Source organism: Triticum dicoccoides, chromosome 3B (assembly GCF_002162155.2).
Source record: "Triticum dicoccoides isolate Atlit2015 ecotype Zavitan chromosome 3B, WEW_v2.0, whole genome shotgun sequence".
Taxonomy (NCBI): Eukaryota; Viridiplantae; Streptophyta; class Magnoliopsida; order Poales; family Poaceae; genus Triticum; species Triticum dicoccoides.
Genome location: NC_041385.1, coordinates 850,068,587 through 850,077,057, shown reverse-complemented (window position 1 = coordinate 850,077,057; position 8,471 = coordinate 850,068,587). Strand labels below are relative to the sequence as shown.

The following is an 8,471-nucleotide window of genomic DNA, read 5'->3' as shown; positions in this document are numbered from 1 at the left end:
AGCTTCCACTATGTTCTTCTGGAGATTAAGCTTGAGCGGGGACTAGTAACCGTCTTAGACTCGAGACAAAAAGATCCCAAAACCTATGCGGAAATGACTGAATTGCTCAACAAGTAAGTTCAATCGATCATTATCGCACCATATCGGCAACTTTTTGTTCATTTCCTGATATCTCAAATAATAATAATTATTTTCTTTGTCTTGCAGGGTTTGGAAACAGTTCGCCGCAGAAACTCCGGGACTGCCGAAGGAGCTGCGATATACATACCCGAAAGTAAGTACTACTGGCTAGCTAGTTGCGCGCATCTCCCGTTGATTCTATAGCTATACTTTTATCAATGCCATTTATAATGCTTCATTATCAGTTTGATTGACCTCTATTTCTCGTAAAGTGCTTGTGGCAGGAACAAGGGAATGATTTCTGTGGATACTACGTGTGCGAGTTCATCCACAACGCGACTTTGAAAAATAAGCGGGGCTACTCTAAAAGACAATATGAAGTGCGTAAGCAATAATATTCACAATTTCATTTTATTACACCATCATTTCTGTTGAGTTTCATTCATATATATGTATTAATTAACCCCCTTCTTCAAATTAGACGTGGCAGATGCGGAATGAACTCCTAGAACCAGATCGCATGAAAGCAATTCAAGAGGAATTGACGGGATTTTTTCTTGACCACGTCATCAATAAAGCCGAAGAATACCATGTGGAAGTTGATTTCAATTGCTAGGGGATTGTAATTAAGAGATCTTACATATTGTATATGTATGTAGTCAGTAGCGTCGGATAGATAATACGAAAACTTATTGTTCGACCAATCTCTCGGAGAAGGAGAGGTCGATCGATCACTTCTCTCGGTATGCATGACGAACTTCTGTACTTAATGGTTCCCTTCATTTTCTTACTAGCTAGCATGTCGAGGGCCTCTCTATGTATAGTACATAGTGTCGACCAAGCACGGGCATAAGAGAGGACACTTCTCTCTATTAATTAGCTAGCTAACACAATATATGAAACACCTAAATTAACCCCCAAAACCCCCACCCCCCACCCCTTTCAAAAAAAAAACAAAAACCCCAACCACTGGAATGCTGACGCGTGGAGGCCTTTTGGTCCCGGTTGGTGCCACCAACCGGGACCAAAGGCCCCCCTGCCTGGACTCGGCGCACCGGCCATGTGGAGGCACATATGTCCCGGTTCGTGTTTGAACCGGGACTAAAGGGGGGAGGTATTAGTAACGACCCATTAGTCCCGGTTCATGAACCGGGACTAAAGGCCCTTACGAACCGGGACAAATTCCCCCTTTTTTACTAGTGTGGCGGTGACCGGTGACTAGCACAAGAAGTGATACTCAGGCGAGGAGATGGGAGAGGCCGGACCGAGCTTAGCTAACACGCTTAATGTAGACACAATTCTCACTGAAGGCACTGGCTAGATTGCTTGGGGTGCGGTGCCGCATGATGAGACTGGCGTTGTGTTGTGGTCGGCATGGCAGAAAAATTCCTTTCTACAACAATGCGTCCATGGCTGAAGGAATGCCATGCCACTATGCCAGGTGGGTCATGAGGTATTGTTAACCTTTGTTAAATTGCCCGTGATCGAGAGCTATGGTGCCAAAAGTGGTGGTTGAGATGAGGTTCTCTGAAGCTCACCATTTGCATGTGCATGTAGTGTGCAGGGAGAGGGACCCTACGCAGCTCCTGAGATAGTTCACAAACTAAAGGTCCACGGTGAAGCTAATGCTGTGGCGCCCTACTTAGCTAAGTTTTGTCTGGAGGGTGTTGAGTATGTGCATGTAGTATGCCACTTTGATCACTACAACATTGAATTGGCTAAAATCTTTGACCAAAGTAATGTCCAAAACGCGGTGTCCAATGCTGATGAGTTTCCGATTTAGTTTGCTTGGCATCTTCATGCTGCAAATTTGCTTCTTTAGTTGTTCTCATCAATTTGGACAAGTTTGGCGTGAGTTTTCTAGCATCTTAGTAAAACATGTGGTGGCATGGGCTAGAATTACCAATTAACATCCTAGAAGATTTCACAAAACCATTATCACTTAGCTTTCGACTTACAAGTTCAGCTGCAGCATAGCCACAAGAAAAGTAGCAGTGTAATTTAATGTGGCCATGCCAAATTGGCAATCTCACTTTCACATCGCATCAAACCCACCACAGCCACATCCACAGGGAGTCAAGTGCAACTGTACAACCATTATACGCAGAATCAAAGCTTTCATGACTTGGTAAAAAAAATCCGTGAGATGTACACCCCATATACTCTCCCCGTATACTTGCCTGACCTGAATTTCTCGAGCGAAGTTGGAAGCAGCGCAAGGTGCGTCTGTAGATCATGGGCATCTTGCCAGTGATCCATGCACTACTCCCTTTCTTGGTACTCGGGTCACTAGGAAAGCTAACTGCGTTAGCATCTGGAGTTGTAACAAGCCACAGTCCCGAACATGATAGTGTTCCCTGGAGTGCATCGCTCGAAGGTTGCGTGAAGACATGTGGCAATCTGAGCTTCGACTATCCCTTTGGCATCGGGTCGAGCTGCTCCCGTGGGCCTGATTTCAATCTCTCTTGCAACGAGACCCTCCCAACCCTCCAAGCTCTTCTTGCACGACGGCATCGCCGAGGTAACTGGCAATATCTATGTGAATGATTTCGGCCCTGGAAATGTCATCAGCACCTCCTTCCGGCATTCCATTCCTTTGAAATCTGGTGCCAAAGTGTATGACTTGTCGCTGAAATCACCTCGGAGGTCCTTCACCCATGGGTACACCGTTCTAAACATCATAGGTTGCGACCTGGATGTGTACTAGGTCAATGACAAACAACACCGGCACAACCAGACGCGTTTGCTAAACTGTGTGCCTGGACTTAGGAATTACAGAGACAGTGGCTAGGAGGAAGTGCAATGGTGTGGGTTACTGTAGTTTTCCCATCGATGACCATAACATCAACACTTTTCACCTAAAATTTGTATTGCGCCATACGAAAATTAACACCGGAGCACGCCCTAACCGGACCTCTTCATTGTGGGATAGAATCGGCATAACGGACAGTGGTGGATCAACCCAACTGTGCTGGCACGGTATGGAATAGGACTGCTTATGCCTGTATCAGTGAGCATGCCGAGTGTGTCGACAGTACATTTTTTGACTGCCCATTGACACGTGATGAGTGTGTTGACTTTGGCATGACATCAAGCAATGGGTACAACTACATCTGCGGTGCCGGCTATACAGGCAACCCTTCATTCAAGATGGATGCTCCAACGACAAAGGTAACTTTATTTTTTTCCCTAGTGAAATGACGAAATGTACAACTGTTAGGTATTTTGGGAATTGTAACTTCGATACATCTTATCTTTACTGATCATCCTAGGGTATAATCCAATTGCAAGCAGAGCTGATTGTACCCATTCGTGTGGTAACATTAGTGTGCAGTTCCCGTTCGGCTTAGAAGAGGGTCGCTTTGCGAGGAAAGATTTTCACCTCAACTGTTCAGTTATGACTTCATCAGCTGTCCTCATGTTGGCACATCTGGAGGTAAACAACATGAATGTTGATGAAGGGACCATTAATGTCACCAATCCTGAGCAAAAAGGAGGATTCACCCTGTCTGGAGGAGGACCTGATCTTTTTTATTCATATGGGACATTGTTCTCCCCTCTGCAATGGGTTGCTGCAAATCTAAGTTGCATAGAGGCCCGACAGAATAGATTTGGATATGCTTTTGTGAGTCTCAACAGCAAGTGCGTAGAAGTAAACACTGCAGACATCTATGTTGGTTATCACTGCAAATGCGCAGATGGCTTCCAAGGAAATCCATACGTCCAAAGTGGTTGTTGAGGTAAGCACAATATATCTCTTACTCTTTTAAAAGAAAATTTGTACAATTATATCAAACCTAAGGTTTACACCGAAAATACTTCGCTGCATCTGGTATGTTTTATCATGCATGTAGGCTTGTATAATTGGCTGATGTACTGCTTCATATTAATTGAATATATACTATGTGTCATGTATAATAGTTTTCGGATGCATCTTATCAAGATTTTGTTAATTTCAGACATTGATGAATGCATTCAGCCAAACAATTGTAAAGGGATATGCCATAATATTGAAGGAAGCTTCTTTTGTACTGGATGTCCTCGCAAGACTGAGTATGATCCAACGAAAATGCAGTGTACTAGAAGGAAACAACAGACTCTGCTTTTAGGTAAGAATATTATGGTAACATTTGATAGACGACATAGAACATTAACTTAAAGAGCTTGATCACTGCAGGTATAATTATTGGGTTGTCTTGTGGATTCGGTGTTCTACTTCTGAGCTTCAGTGCATCACTTCTCATCCGTAGATGGAAAAGAAATGTTCAAAAGCAACTACGGAAAAAATATTTCCAGAAGAACCAAGGTCTTCTCCTAGAAACGTTGATATCATCTGATGAAACTGCAAATGAGAATACTAAGATCTTCTCGCTAGAAGAGCTGGAGAAGGCAACAAACAACTTTGATCCTACACGTACCATTGGACGTGGGGGCCATGGCATGGTTTACAAAGGCATATTGTCTGATCAGCATGTTGTTGCAGTAAAAAGGTCTAAGGTCATCGAGCAGTCTGAGATCAGTCAATTCATCAATGAGGTCGCAGTCCTTACTTAGATAAACCACAGAAATATTGTGAAGCTATTTGGATGTTGCCTCGAAACCGAGGTTCCACTGCTGGTGTATGATTATGTATCTAGTGGCTCACCTCTGAACTTCTTCATGCATATGCAAGTGATGGTTTTTCCTTATCTTGGGGTGATTACTTGAGGATTTCCCTGGAAACAGCAGGGGCTCTATCCTATCTCCACTCTTCAGCTTCAATATCAGTCTTCCATCGTGATGTGAAATCCTCAAATATACTCTTAGATGTGAACTACACAACAAAAGTGTCAGATTTTGGCGCATCCAGATTGGTTCCGATCGATCAAACGCACATTGTCACGAATGTGCAGGGTACATTTGGGTACTTAGATCCAGAGTATTTCCATACCAGGCAGCTGAACGAGAAGAGCGACGTCTACAGTTTTGGTGTGGTACTGGTCGAGTTGCTTCTCAGACAGAACTGTTTTCACAAGTGAATCAGGCAGCGTCAAGAGCTTGTCAAACTATTTTCTGCAGGAGTTCAACGAGGGGAGAATCACAGGTATTGTTGATTCTCAGGTCATTGAGGAGGCAACTGAGGAAGAGGTTAACAGTGTCGCCTCTTTGGGAGAGCGGTGCTTGAGGCTGCAAGGCGAAGAAAGACCAACCATGAAACAGGTGGAGACGGAGCTGCAGACTTTACGGACAAAACGGATGAACTCATCTCAGCCTGATCCGAGAAATGGAGAACAGATGCAACCAAGGCCGTTGACTCGAAGGAGTCGATCTTCTCGGCAATCGTCCGTACGGCCAGGAGGTAGCCAACGACGCTATAGCTTGGAGGCAGAGTTCTTGTCATCTGCTAGCCTACCACGCTAGATGAGGCTATTAAGCTTATTAATAATGGATAATTTCTTCCCCTCTTTTGTGAACTGTTGCTAGAACCTGTATTACAGGCTAGTTAGGTTGGTACTGTAATAAGTCAAGATTTCAGGCATCATGATTGTATCAGTTTCTCGGTTGGAATTATGATTGCTTATATGTGTACACTGGTTTGAATTACCCAGAGAAATGGAGTGAATTACAAGCATATGCATTGTGTTGATGAGATCAATTGTTTATAAGAGATTTAGTGAATTACACTAGCAATGATTTTGAGGGCTCTTATTATTCGCCATTGCATGCCACCGTTGGTACATTGCTGCGTTTTCTTGGTGCTTCTTTTAATACAAAATATATGTTTAATGTTTTTTCTCTTGGCGCAAATACAAAAGGCATTCAGATGCATGTTGGGGAAACAGAAGGAGAATGCACTATGTCCAGCTCTAACATTTGTTGGGGCCCATCAGTCCATCACACCGCTGCCGTCCTTCTCCAATTTGCACTTTCAATGTCAGACAGCAAAGGCCTCTGAAGAATTGAATGTGTATTTTGTATGCTGAAAAAAACAATCTCAGGCACTGGGTTCTCTCCAGTTCTTGAGATGAACCCACTTGTCCCAGGAAAATGTACAGGTGCTCATTTCTTGTTACCATTTTAGTCGATTCTCTACATTTCTCTACTTTATCTCCAGAGATGAGGGTACTGACTTTGATTTATCTACTTTATCTTGAGCTAATTGTTAGCCTTTGTTAGAATAAATCCGAGGCATACCGTCGATCATCCGAGGACCAAGCAATCACACAAACACGACACCTAGATCTGTTAACGAGATTCACCGATATGGATATATCCCCGGGGCCTGACTATGGGCGCTCCTCCCCATGATACTGCTAGAATCCCGCACCCGGTCGCCCTGGACGCCAACACATGCCGCCGGCTTCCCCTACATCCCTGTGCTATTATGTTGACATAGGTTACATCGTGTGTTTACCCTCGCTATATATGAGAGGCCTAGGATATAAGTGCCCTACTACAACACGACTCCATATCCTATCTAAACACAATACTACTCAGAGTCCAAGTGTAACCTACCTTATACACTATATTCGACACAACTCTAACAAACTCCACCTTGACGAATATTCTCCACCACCTTGAATCCGTCCATGCGTCAAACTTCCATGTACATTGGACTTGAGTTTATCCCATGAGCACCGCTGCTAATCCAAAGACTTCATGTGACTCCACCTTCAACTTGTAGTCCCTTTTTTTCTTGACAACAGTTAACACTCGAGCAAAATTAAGTTCCTTGTTACTCTAGTTTGTGATCCCAACTTCCAGAGTATCCGTCCAACGCCATCACACACTGATCACTGACTTGCGTGAAAGTGAACAACTCACATATTGGGTGTCGCACATAAGAGTTACCTGAACTCAACATCACCGCTCCTTTCTTGACCGCCTATCTGAAATTTGAAGGAATTTGACCATTGCTTGTAGTCATCCCAAGTCAAATTCACAGTTGTCTCACCACATGTATGACCATCAGAGCCCTGGCACGTCTCCATGTCCCGTGTGTACCGCACGCCTCGCCGCTATTACCGCGTCGAGCATCTGCTGTCCTAGTCGAGTCTCAAGGGTCGCAAACCTACACCACTCAACCCCCACTGCAGAGTATCACCGATCACCACCGACCGATGACGAGTTTCACGCTTCCATCAGTCCACTGGGCTCTAGTCCGAACTACGCGCCACTCGCTTTTTCAGCTGAATAGGCTTCGATTCTATGGATCCTTACACTGTAGCCCCTCAATCCAGCTCCACCTTCAACATGACTCCATGGTAGATGATCAGTCCACCCTCGCGCCTCGTCGACTTCAAGCTCCGTGTGTACACTACCTTGAATCAACTCCGCGCCATAGTCTTGTCGAAGCCACACAAGCCCTCGGGCTTGTGTCACGTGTTTCTACGCCCAGAAGTCGGTCACCATCAGCATCACGCTCCAATGTCGTCATCACCGATCCACCACAATCTTCTGTACCAACCGACACACGGCGATCCGTTAGACTGACTAGTCCGACCCAGCCGAACTTGTCCGGCTACACGACACGCTCCAGACACCACCATGACCTTTGCCATCCATACACAAACGTGTACCAACAAAGAAACCAAAGCAAAGTCCTCCATAGTCTTCCCATGTGAACCTGCCGCAGATCAACAAAGCAAAGCTAGCTCAAACTCCTGATTCATCACACGTATGTACTCCCTCCGTTCGGAATTACTTTTCATAAAAATGGATGTATCTACAACTAAAATACATCTAGATACATTTATTTCTTGGACGAGTAATTCCGAACGGAGGGAGTAGCTTGAGGACTTGTTTCTTTCTTTCTTGATAGCATATCATGGCATTTGACTCTCAGCCATTGTGTCAACTCTTTTTGTCACAAACAAATCCCGACTTGCTCCAAGTACCACGTGGGAACGCACCTCAGCCTCAGTTCCATTGCACGGGGAGCAACTAATTAATGAGCGCTCCTTCGGGAGCCTCGCAACGATCAACGCCATTTGGCGCGCTCACAGCCATTCGCCACGTGTCGCGCTCTGGACGCTCCCTCCGGATTTTATTTTTTTTATTTTTACGCACGCGTTTTCGGCTTTTTAAAAGGATTTTTTTCGGGGGGTTTTGACGTTTTGGTTTTTTACCGGTCTTCCATAGCTTTTCGACCAAAAAAAATTCGAACAAAAAAAATTGCGCAAAAAAATGCTTTTTTTCGCGAGAGGCACGGCCGTGCCTCTTGGAAACGGAAAAAACGTGTTTTCTGTTTTTTTTCTTTCGCGAGAGGCACGGTTTTGCTTTCGCGAGAGGCACGGTTGTGCTTTCCCGAGAGGCACGGGCGTGCCTCTTTCGGAAAGAAAAAAAAACGCGTTTTCTGTTTTTTCTCTTTC

At 44.7% G+C, this 8,471-nt stretch overlaps 1 pseudogene; it reads left to right on the top strand.

The window, feature by feature from the left end:
• The first annotated feature begins 2,305 nt into the window (after positions 1–2,305).
• LOC119278923 overlaps positions 2,306–8,471 on the top strand; it is a 40,990-nt pseudogene continuing 34,824 nt past the window's right edge.